At 37.5% G+C, this 12,405-nt stretch overlaps 1 protein-coding gene across 1 annotated transcript in view; it reads left to right on the forward strand.

Annotated features, from left to right (window-relative positions):
- ABCA13 (ATP binding cassette subfamily A member 13) overlaps window positions 1-12,405 on the forward strand; it is a gene marked incomplete at its 5' end in the record, with an annotated part of 484,952 nt that overhangs the window by 268,290 nt on the left and 204,257 nt on the right.

Below are 12,405 nucleotides of genomic sequence, written 5' to 3' on the forward strand. Positions count from 1 at the left end.
TCCAGCCTCTAGGACTGTGAGAAACAGTTTAGAAACTACCCAGTTTATGGTACTTTGCTATATTAACAAGAGCTGACTAATACAAATAACATTAGCTTTGATATTTTTAAGACTTTCAAATAAAAATATTTATATGAAGGGCAGTAGGAGAAGTTTGGTGGCAGAGCTCTTGCTTAGCTTGTGCAAGTACCTGGATTTGATCCTCAGCACCACACATATCCAAAATTCTAATATAAATGCTTTTATTATTTCTGAGGTCAGAGTTCACAAGGATAACTGTTGAGAAGCCCTTGCTCTTTTTAGGGTTGTGTCAAAGCAGATGGTTAGGGCCTACAGGGCAGGACTGGCTCCCAACTTTCATATCACTGGCTCTTCCCTATGATAGACAACCATCCTTGGTAAAAGAATCATGAACCACTTTTATTCAACATTGTCCTTGAAACTCTGGCCAGAGCAATTAGAAAGATGAAAGAAATTAAAGGTATACAAATAGATAAAGAAGAACTCAAGCTGTCATTATTTCCTGATGATATGATTCTATATTTGGAAGATCCAAAAAATTTCCACTAAAAAACTTCTAGAGCTCGTAAATGAATACAGTGAAGTAACAGAATATAAATTAAATACCCATAAATCAAATGCATTCCTATACATCAGTAATGAATCCACTGAAAGAGAAATAAAGAACACCCCCCATTCACAGTCACCTAAAAAAAAAATACTTGGAAATCAATCTAATGAAAGAGGTGAAAGACCTCTACAATGAAAACTACATAAAATTAAAAAAAGAAATCAAAGAAGACCTTAAAACATGGAAAGATCTCCTATGCTTCTGGATAGGCAGAATTAATATTGTCAAAATGACCATACTACCAAAAGCATTATACAGATTTAATGCAATTCCTATAAAAATCCCAATGACATTTTTCACAGAACTAGAAAAAGTAATCATGAAATTTATTTGGAAAAATAAGAAACCCAGAATAGCCAAGGCAATCCTTAGCAAGAAAAGTGAAGCAGGAGACATTACAATACCATACCTCAAACTACTACAGAGCTATAGTAATAAAAACAGCATGGTATTGGCACCAAAACAGACCAGTGGTACAGAATAGAAGACACAGAGACAAAACCACATAAATACAGGTATCTTGTACTAGACAAAGGTGCCAAAAATATTCACTGTAGGAAAGATAGCTTATTCAACAAACGGTGCTGGGAAAAATGGAAAGCCGCATGTACCAAAATGAAATTAAACCTGTATCTCTCACCCTGCACTAAACACAACTCACTGTGGATCAAAGACTTAGTCACTAGAACAGAGACCCTATAACTACTAGAACAAAAAGTAGGCTCAAATCTTCACTATGTTGGCCTAGGACCTTACTTCCTTAACAAGACCCCTAAAGTGCAAGAGGTAAAATCAAAGAATCAATAAATGGGATGGACTCAAGCTAAAAAGCTTTTTCTCAGCAAATGAAAGAATCAATAATGCGAAGAGACAGCCTACAGACTGGGAGAAAATCTTTACCACATGCACCTTAGATAAAGCATTAATCTTTAGGATATATAAAACACTCAAAAAACTTAACACCAAAAAACAAATAACCCAATCAGTAAATGGGCTAAGATACTGAACAGACATTTCACAGAAGAAGATATATAGTCAATCAACAAATATATGAGAAAATGTTCAACATCTCTATCAATTAGAAAAATGCAAATCAGAATGACTCTAAGATTTTATCTTACTCCAATCAGAATGGCATTTATCAAGAATACAAGCAACAATAAATGTTAGTGAGGACATGAGGAAAAGGGTACATTCGTACATTGTTGGTGGAATGCAGATTGATGCAACTATTATCGAAAGCAGTATGGAGATTCCTCAGAAAACTTGGAATGGAACCACCATTTGACCAAGCTATTCTGCTCTTTGGTTTATACCCAAAGGACTTAAAATCAGCATATTATAGTGATGTAGCCACATCAATGTTTAGAGCAGCTCAACTCACAATAGCTAAACTATGGAACCAACCTAGATGCCCTTCAACAGATGAATAGGTAAAGAAAATGTGATATATATATATGACATAATTTACTCAGCTTTAAAGAGGAATGAAATTCTGGCATTTGCTGGTAAGTGGATGGAGTTACAGAATATTATGCTAAGTGAAATAAACCAAACCCAAAAAACCAAAGGCCAAATGTTTTCTCTGATATGTAGAAGCTAATTCACAACAAGCAGGGAGGTAGGAAGAATAGAGTTACTTTATATTAGGTAGAGGGGAATGAGGGGAAGGGAAGGAAGATGGGGGTAGGAATGATAGTAAAGTAAAACAGACATTATTAACTCATGTACATATATGACTACATGACTGATGTGATTCTACAATATGTATAATCAGAAAAATGGGAGATTACACTTTATTTATATATGATCTATCAAAATGTATAAATGTATTCTACTGTCATGTACAACTAATTAGAATTAAAAAAAAAATTAAAAAGAATCACTGGCTGACATGCTAAGGGTCTGGCACACACTGCCCCCTACCCCAGGCCCTTAGCAGTAAGTCAGAGGGTCAGATATATTCTAGAATTTTAGGATTTTGGAAAAAATATATAAATTGTATATTTTACAAAATCCTCCATAGTTACTCTAAGAACAATGACCCATAACCACACATACCTCTCTGCAGGGAACTCTATGACTATGCAAAATGGGATCAAGACTGTAAATTCCTTCAGGTCGATGTAGGTCAGGGTTTGCTGGAGATAAATTTAGAAGAATCCAAATTTTGCTACCCAGGCAACTTAAACACGACTGTCTTGGACTTTTTGGGTTGTATATTCATAAATGGGATGGCAGAACAAAAGGGGAACCCTGATCGCTAATTGCCTCTGCCCAGATTCAGTTGTAGCTCTCTTGTCACAATTCATACTCTCAAGAACTAATCTAGTCCCTTCTGAAGGTGGAGCCCCATGATGTGATTACCTTCCAGGAGGATGCACCTCCTAAAGCTTCCCCCACTTCAACACAGTGGGACCAGTGACCAAGCTTCCAGCATATGAAAGCTTGGGAAACATACTCAATCCTATGAAACCACAGCAGTATACAAGACATTTGTCCTACCTTCAGAAAGTCTGCAGTCAAGTAGAGAGAATAATCCTGCAAACATATGGAGGGAAATCTTACAAAAGTCATGAAATGGGCAGATATTTGGCTTGGGGGTTATATCTCAGTTGTAGGAAGAGGTGTTTTCATTTGTTTTTAAGGTTCTTGCACCTGAACTGAATCTCCAAATATGAATATGTGTTTCTTAGCAAGTCAGAGAGAAAGTTTCTTTTCTCCTACCCTCTAGAGGATGAAGTATGAGTAAATGTGAAGAGCAATCCAGCAAGTCTTCACATTTCCTGCAGATGATACAAGGCATTCTAAGTAGAAGATTCTCTGTTCTTTAAATAAAATGAAGAAAGGCATTAAGAAATTTTAAACTCTGGGAAATAATATATTCAGAATTATTCTTGTAGCTTCCAGGCACGAAATTTGATATGGAGCAGTCAATTTGATTTTCTTTTTCTTGTAGATAACTTTTTAGTCTGGAATATTGCAAGATTTCTTTATTTTTGGAGTGGAGAATTTTTATTTTTCATTTTTCTCCTCAGCCAACCAACAGATTTAGTTTGAGTTCTGGGTGATTTTCTTCTTTTATTGATTTTAAACATTTCTTTACACCTCTTTTTTTTGAGTTCCTATTACCTCTCATGTTAGGATCTTCCAGATCCATATTTCAAGTTCTTTATCTTTCCTCAGAAAATATTTTTTGTGCCAGGAATTGAACCCAGGAACACTTAGCCACTGAATCACATTCCCAGGTTTATTTGTTTATTTATTTATTTTTAATGTTGAGACAAGGTCTCACTAAGTTGCTTAGGGTTTTGCTAAGTTGCTGAGGCTGGCTTTGGACTTCATATCCTCCTGCCTCAGCCTCCTGAGCCTCTGGGATTACAGGCATATGGGACTGCACCCGACTTTAAGATTTCTTTTTCTTTCATTTTTGACTTTCTGTTTGTGGTATTTCTCTAGTGTCACTATTTGTATCTAAACAATGATCATCCTCTTAATATCTTCAATAGTGTTTTTAGGGAGGCTTTATTCCTGGGTTTAGAAGCTCCTTTGTAACCATGTGATCCTCAATTCCTATTCTATTGTTTTTGGTTTGTTTGGTTGGTTGTATATCCCTCTAGTGACTCCTTTGTTAGTAAGTATCTGCATTGTTTGAGTTTTCCTCTGACTGCTGGGATGTGTGATTGCCCTTGCTGTTTTTATCAGATCAGATAAGGTTATCATTTATGGACTAGAGTGGCTCCCAGAGAGATGGAGCCAAAGTACATTCTACCTCTGTTGAGCTGCAGGTGGCTGTCAGTATGTCCCCTCTTCCCCACAGGGAGGAGGGGGACCTCTGTGAAAGGAATCCCATGAAAACCACGCCAGACTCGGGAAATCACATAAGGGAGTTTATTAAGCAAACAAATTGTCTCCCCGAAGGGTAAGAGAGAAAATGAGAGGAAGAGAAAGGGAAAGAGAAAGGGCGCGTGCTAGAGAGAGTGGAAAGTGAGAAGGAGAAAGAAAGTGAGTCAGGGGGAGAGAAAGGCAAGAGAGAAAAGATGGTGGTGAAGCTATCTTTAAGAATCCCGCCGGGCTAACAGGGGACCAATTACAGAGAAGGATACTTGCATGCTGACTGATGAACCAATGGCTAGCTAGGATGTTCACAGACTGACAGTAGTTGGGAGGCGGGGAAAATGCCTGCAACAGACAGGGCTGGGAGCAGCTTTGTACATTACACTCTGTACCTCTAATGTTTATGTTGATTCAGAAATAGAAAGGTGCTTAGTAATAATCAGAGGAGACAGAGGTCTATGTTACCTGGGAATTTGCAGGTATCCAAGGGCTACCCTTCCTGCTAAAAGTACTTGCTTGTCCTTGCCCCTGTCACTGCTCCTGGCTTCAGCTTGGAGTCATAGATTGCCTGGTCTGCGTGGAAGATGACCCTGAACTAGCTTGTGGTAACTCCCACAGAACCTAAGACCCCACTTGGAACCTGATAGTTACCAACACCAGAAGCTGCTGGGATCAGGAGAGGTAGAAAGGTTGGAGTTGGGAGTAGAGAGAGGGAAGGAGAGAGGGTATGGGTTGCTTTCTTCCTAGAAATCCTAGAACTTGCCAAGTTGATTTAATTCCATCTGCATCAGAAACACTAGGGCTCTTATTAATCAGGAGGGTCCTTCGAGATGGTGCTTAGGAATACGCATTTGTTCTACCAAGTTTGCTGGGTCATCCAGATGTATATCAAATGTTGAGAAATAATGATTTGGAGAGGGAAAGTGACCCCCTTATGACCTACCTCAGGAATCAAAAACTTATGACCCCATTTTTTAACTACTTCAGGAAGAAGTAATTTTCAATCCCTAGATTTTGGTAAAGACAGGTGTCTAGTGCTCCAAACACTGAGATTTACTTAGCAATTTAGCCAAGAGCTTGAAGGCAACCAAAGAGAGACCGTTTAGGAGCACACATTTGAATTTTATGGTAAATGAGATACTTTAAAGCCAGTTTTTGTTGTTTTCTTTAAACGGTGATCTTTAGACCTAAGCAAAAGAGTAATAAAAAGTAAAGCATAACTTTTACACTTGTTTTTAGTAATCATTGCAAGTAAACCAGTTTATGGATCACATATTTTTCTTTCAGAAAAACAGTTTAAACTTTTATATTTGTTCTAGGATGATGAGTCATAGGAGAACAATCTAGAGATGCCACAAGTGACTTTTCCTTTTATATGGGCTCCATTTCAGTGTAGAGTGTGTCCCTGTCCTGTAGAAGTGTTTTCTCATGTGTTAAACACCTGAAGACTGTTCATCCAGAGGGTGCACTGCCAACTAATGGAACATAGTTTTGTTGTCAATTTCAGCCTGCTTCATTGTTGTTTATTTCTGACCACAGAAGTAGGGAATCATATCAGGTCAGTTATAAACCACCTAAATATTTTAAGACATTTATCGTATTTTATACAGTGGGGAACATGGTGGCTTCCTGTAAATAATTATTGCATTCTGGATTTAGGTGCTACAGAGGGATTTTCATTTTAGGTTTATACACAGTTAATGTTCTGAAAATGACATCGTCCTCAGCAGAAATACAGTTCTTACTTGGTCCAGTGAGTTTCAGTTTCTCTTCCATCAAATTTTGCTCTTGTTTAAATGGTAAGAGTTCAGGGAAGGCCTTATATAGGGAAATTAAATAATCAGACAAGATGACTGATTAGGTCAATAATTTCAGCACATATAATATGTCACAATGTGGTGAACAAATTATGTTTGAGACTATACCGAGGTCCAGCTACTGTCCTAAGTACCAAGCCCTTCCTTTCCAGGATCATTTTGTTCCAGTAATTGAGAGGGCTACAGTCAAAGTCCAGTAAAGACTTTCATCGGGGCTGTTGGGAAGGAGAGAGAGAGAGTGCGGGCAGGGATGGGGCTGGGAGTCTCACTGGGAGCTATGTTTTAGCTGAGGCTTCTGGACTGCAGATGGTTTCCTGTTGTATAACAGGGAAGCTTGGAAGAATGATTTGAAGGGATCAGCACTTTGAAAGCAAATCCAGCCCATCAAAGTGGTTCCACTGGGCTGCGCTGGGTTGGGTGTTGCCTTCTGGGAGATAGTGTTGTGGAACAGGACTGGAAATATCTAGGACGGAAGACCATGGAGGGGTAAACACAATGTGGAAGGGTTCAACACTGTTTCTAGGCACACATAAAATGCAGACACTGAGGGGCTGGTGTAGCCCTTGCCTAACATGGGTGAGTCACTGGGTTCAACCCCAGCACCACATTAAAAAATAAATAAATAAAATAAAGTCAAATAAAGGAGACATTATTAAATTTGATGTATAAGTTATTTTAGTTTTGAGGACATGTATATCTGTGGTATTAATGAGATTCTGTGTACACTAACTAAATTGAATCTCCCTTTATCCACCATCCCCCATACCCTTCATAACCCTAGAAATCACTATTCTACTTTCATGTTGACTGTTTTAGCTCCCAAATATGAGAGAAATATATGCAGTATTTGTCTTTCTGTGTCTGGCTTTATCTCATTTAATAACAGTTCCATCTGTTTTGCTGCAAATGAGAAGATGTCATTTTTATTTGGGACTGAATAATATTCCACTTGTGTATAGATACTACATTTACTTTATTTATTTATCTGTGATTGACACCTAGGTTGATTCTGTATCTTAGCTATTGTGAATAATGTTGCAATAAATATGGGCCTGCAGGTATCTCTTTGGTATGTTAATTTCATTTTCTTTAGTTATATACCCACAAATGGGATAGCTGGATCATATGATAAATTTTGAGCAGAGAGAATATCAAATTTGTATGTTAGAGAAGGCATGGAAGGAATTAGGGAAACTGGAAATCTAGAAAGTCCCCTATCTATGTGAGTTCCCACTGTACAGATAGGGAAATTTCTTCTCATTCTTGGCTTGCACTGCAGGGTATGGGGTTGTATTAAGTCTAATTAATGCAGACATCCCTACATTCAAATGCTTATTGCAATTCAGAAATATAATTAAGAAGCATTTTTTTTTTTAGCTTTTAGGAATTTATTTGGTTGGAAAATATTGAGCACACATATCTAGAAAATGAGTGTAAATAATATGGCACATGTTTCTGTAGGAACCCATTCATCAGAGTTGGTGTGACGTTGTAGTGGAAGAGGAGCCTTCAAAATTAAACAAATAAACTATATAAATGGGGAAGCAGGCATAGAGAGTGACCTGGGACCTGCTCAGTGACAGAGTAATTGGGCCCACCTGACCAAGGAGGTGGCATGATCCAATACTTGAGTGGTGAATAAGAGTTCAGAGGGAGGAGAGATGATACCTAGATGGAATTATCAGGGCAACTCTTGTAGGGAAATGATACTGGAGTTTACTCTTGAAGGATAGGTAGAATGTAATGGTTCACCCATTAAAAGATTCACTCAACTAGTTCTTCAGGTGTATGAGTCACCATAGTTAGCACTGGAAACTCAAAAAAGCACTCACATATGGGAAATGATGCAGAGAGCAGGCATTGGTCAGGACTGGCTGGGAAAGAGCAACAGTGGAACCAAACGCAGGAAAACACTCTTCCAGCTGAAGGTAGAACAGTTAATTGGAGACAGAAAAGACGAGAAAAGGCAACTCATCTAAAGTTTTGAAAGGTCTAAAATTCCCTGGCTTAGGACATGGATCTTTGTTCATTAGACAACAGTGAGTTGCTAAAACATCTTTTGAACAAATGCTTGAACATATGATCAAATATTTGAAAAGTAATGCCTAGGGCAATTGGGAAAGCCTTTCTCCACCACTGTGCAGTATTACACGATCGCTTTCTCATCCATTCACTCACTGGTTCCTTCACCACATTCTTTCCCTATGTTTCCAGTCCAAATCAAAGGGATTAGTGGGGAGAATAAAGAGAGTTATAAACAAAAACAGGTGTGAACCAGACATATTGGAAGCCAGAACATGAAAAGGACAGTGATTTCCAAGTGAAATGAAAGTTTAAAGAAATAAATGTGTTTTCTCTATTTTCTGTTAGAAAAATAGAAGATTCTAAAAATCCAATTATGCTACCTTAGTCTGTTATGAACAAGACTTAAAGTAGGGCTGCACAGATGACCCAAGATAAAAACACTGGGATAAGAAAAACCTGATATATTCAGCTCAATGTAATAATTCATATTTTTAAGATTTTATTTAGACCATTATGAATGAAATTTTAATATACAGCCTCTAAAATTTATGAACCATAGTTGGATGACATTTTTAATCCACAAAGGCAAATGAATTTATTTAGGTGATATACAATCTTTTTATTTATTTATTTATATTACTTTTTATTTTTATAGACTGCATTTGGATTCATTGTACACAAATGGGGTACATCTTTTTGTTTCCATGGTTATGCACAATGTAGATACCATTCGTGTAATCATACATGTACCTAGGGTAATGATGTCTGTCTCATTCCATCATCTTTCATACCCCTGCCCCCTCCTCCCTCTCATTTCCCTCTAGCAAATCTAAAGTTCTTCTATTTTTCTCTCACCTCCCACCACCCCATCCCCATTATATATCATCATCCACTTATCAGGGAAAACATTCAGCCTTTGTTTTTTTGGGATTGGCTTATTTCACTTAACATGATATTCTCCAATTCCATTCATTTATCTGCAAATGCCATAATATTATTATTATTTATGGCTGAGTAATATTCCATTGTGTAAATATACCATAGTTTCTTTATCCATTCATCTATTGAAGGGCATCTAGGTTGGTTCCACAATCTAGCTATTGTGAACTGAGCTGCTATGAACATTGATGTGACTGTTACTGTAGTATGCTAATTTTAATTCCTTTGGGTAAAAAGTGAGGAGTGGGATAACTGGATAAAAAGGTGGGTCCATTCCAAGTTTTCTGAGGATTACCCACACTGCTTTCCAGAGTGGCTGCACCAATTTGCAACTCCACCAACAATGTAAAAGTGTGCCTTTTCCCCCACATCCATGCCAGCATCTATTATTTTTTGTGTTCTTGATAATAGCCATTCTAATTAGAGTAAAATGAAATCTTAGAGTTGTTTCAATTTACATTTCTGTAATTATTAGAGATGTTGAACACTTTTTCATATATTTATTAATCATCTATATATCTTCTTCTGTAAACTGTCCAGTTTCATGGCCCATTTATTGATTGGGTTCTTTGTTTCTTTGGTATAATGTTTTATAAGTTTATAAATTTTGAAGATAAGTGCTCTATCTGAAATGCATGTGGAAAGGAAAAGATTTCCTCCCACTCTGTGAGCTCTCTCTTCACATTATTGATTGTATCCTTTGCTGAGGAAAAGATTTTAAGTTTGATTCCATCCCAATTTATTGATTCTTGCTTTGATTTTTTGTGCTTTGGGAGTCTTGTTAAGGAAGTCTGATCCTAAGCCAACATGATGAAGATTTGGGCCTGCTTTGTCTTCTATTTGGTGCAGGGTCTCTGGTCTAATTCCTAAGTCCTTGATCCATTTTGAGTTGAATTTTGTGCAGGGTGAGAGATAGAGGTTTAATTTCATTTTACTGCATATGGATTTCCAGTTTTCCTAGCACCATTTGTTGAACAGGTTATCTCTTCTCCATTGTATGTTTTTGGCACCTTTGTCTAGTATGAGATAACTGTAGTTTGTGGGTTTGTCTCTGTGTCTTCTGTTCTGTGCCATTGATCTGCCTGTTTATTTTGGTGCCAATACCATGCAATTTTTGTTACTACTGCTCTGTAGTATAGTTTAAGGTCTGGTATTGTGATTCCTCCTGCTTCACTCTTTCTGTTCAGGATTGTTTTGGCTATTCAAGGTGTCTTATTCTTCCAGATAAAGCTCATGATTTATTTCTCTATTTCTATGAGGAATATCATTGAGATTTTACTTGTAATTGCATTGAATCAATATAACACCTTTGGTAGAATGGCCATTTTGACAATATTAATTCTGCCTATCCAAGAACATGGGAGATCTTTCCATCTAATAGAAACGCATTTGATTTGTGCATATTTGTTTTATATCCTGCTCCTTTGCTGAATTCATTTATGAGTTCAAGAAGTTCTCTAGTGGAGGTTTTTGGATCCTCTAAATATAGAATCATATCATCAGCAAATAAGGATAGCTTGAGCTCTTCTTTTCCTATTCGTAACCCTTTAATTTCTTTGATCTGTCTAATTGCCCTGGCAAGTGTTTCAAGGACAATGTTGAATAGAAGTGGTGGAAGAGGCGTCCCTGCCTTGTTCCAGTTTTTAGAGGGAATGCTTTCAATTTTTCTCCATTAAGAATGATATTGGCTGTGGGCTTAGCATAGATAGCCTTTACAATGTTGAGGTGTGTTCCTACTATCCATATTTTTTCTAGTGTCTTAAGCATGAAGGGGTGCTGTATTTTATGAAATGCTTTCTCAGCATCTATTGAAATAATCATGATTCTTAAGTCTATTGATGTGATGAATTATGTTTATTGATTTCAGGATGTTGAGGCAACCTTGCATCCCTGAGATAAACCCCACTTGATTGTGCTGCAATATTTTTTGTTTTTATTGTAAACAAATGGGATACATATTGTTCCTCTGTTTGTACATGGAGTCAAGGCATACCATTTGTGTAATCATAAATGTATATAGGGTAATGTTGTTTGATTCATTCTGTTATTTTTTTCCCTTCCCCCCCACCCCTCCGACCCCTCCTTTCCCTCAATACAGTCCTTTATTCCTCCATTCTTACCACCCTCCTTAACCCTAACCCTAAACCTAACCGTAACCCCTCCCACCCTCCATTATATGTCCTCATCCGCTTATCAGCGAGATCATTCATCCTTTAGTTTTTTGAGATTGGCTTATCTCACTGAGCATGATATCCTCCAATTTCATCCATTTGCCTGCAAATGCCATAATTTTATCATTCTTTATGGTGGAGTAATATTCCATTGTATATATATGCCACAGTTTCTTTATCCATTCATCAATTGAGGATATCTAGGTTGATTCCACGATCTGGCTATGGTGAATTGAGCAGCAATGAACATTGATGTGGCTGTATCTCTGTAGTATGCTGATTTTAAGTCCTTTGGGTATAGGCCAAGGAGTGGGATAGCTGGGTCAAATGGTAGGTCCATTCCAAGCTTTCTGAGGAATCTCCACACTGCTTCCCAGAGTGGCTGCACTAATTTGCAACCCCACCAGCAATGTATGAGTGTACCTTTTTCCCCACATCCTCGCCAACACCTATTGTTGCTTCTGTTCTTAATAATCGCCATTCTAATTGGGGTGAGATGGAATCTTAGGGTAGTTTTGATTTGCATTTCTCTTATTACTAGAGATGTTGAACATTTTTTTCATATGTCTGTTGATTGCTTGTATATCTTCTTCTGTGAAGTGTCTGTTCATTTCCTTAGCCCATTTGTTGATTGGATTATTTGTATTCTTGGTGTAGAGTTTTTTGAGTTCTTTATACATGCTGGAAATTAGCACTCTATCTGAAGTATGAGTGGCAAAGATTTTCTCCCACTCTGTAGGCTCTCTCTTCACATTACTGATAGTTTCCTTTGCTGAGAGAAAGGTTTTTAGTTTGAATCTATCCCAGTTGTTAATTCTTGCTTTTATTTCTTGGGTTGTGGGAGTCCTGTTAAGGAAGGCTTATCTTAAGCCAACAAGTTGAAGGTTTGGACCTACTTTTTCTTCTATAACATGCAGGGTCTCTGGTCTGATTCCGAGGTCCTTGATCCATTTTGAGTTGAGTTTTGTACAGGGTGAGAGATAGG

This window comes from Sciurus vulgaris (genome assembly GCF_902686455.1).
Source record: "Sciurus vulgaris genome assembly, chromosome: 8".
In the NCBI taxonomy this organism is placed as follows: domain Eukaryota; kingdom Metazoa; phylum Chordata; class Mammalia; order Rodentia; family Sciuridae; genus Sciurus; species Sciurus vulgaris.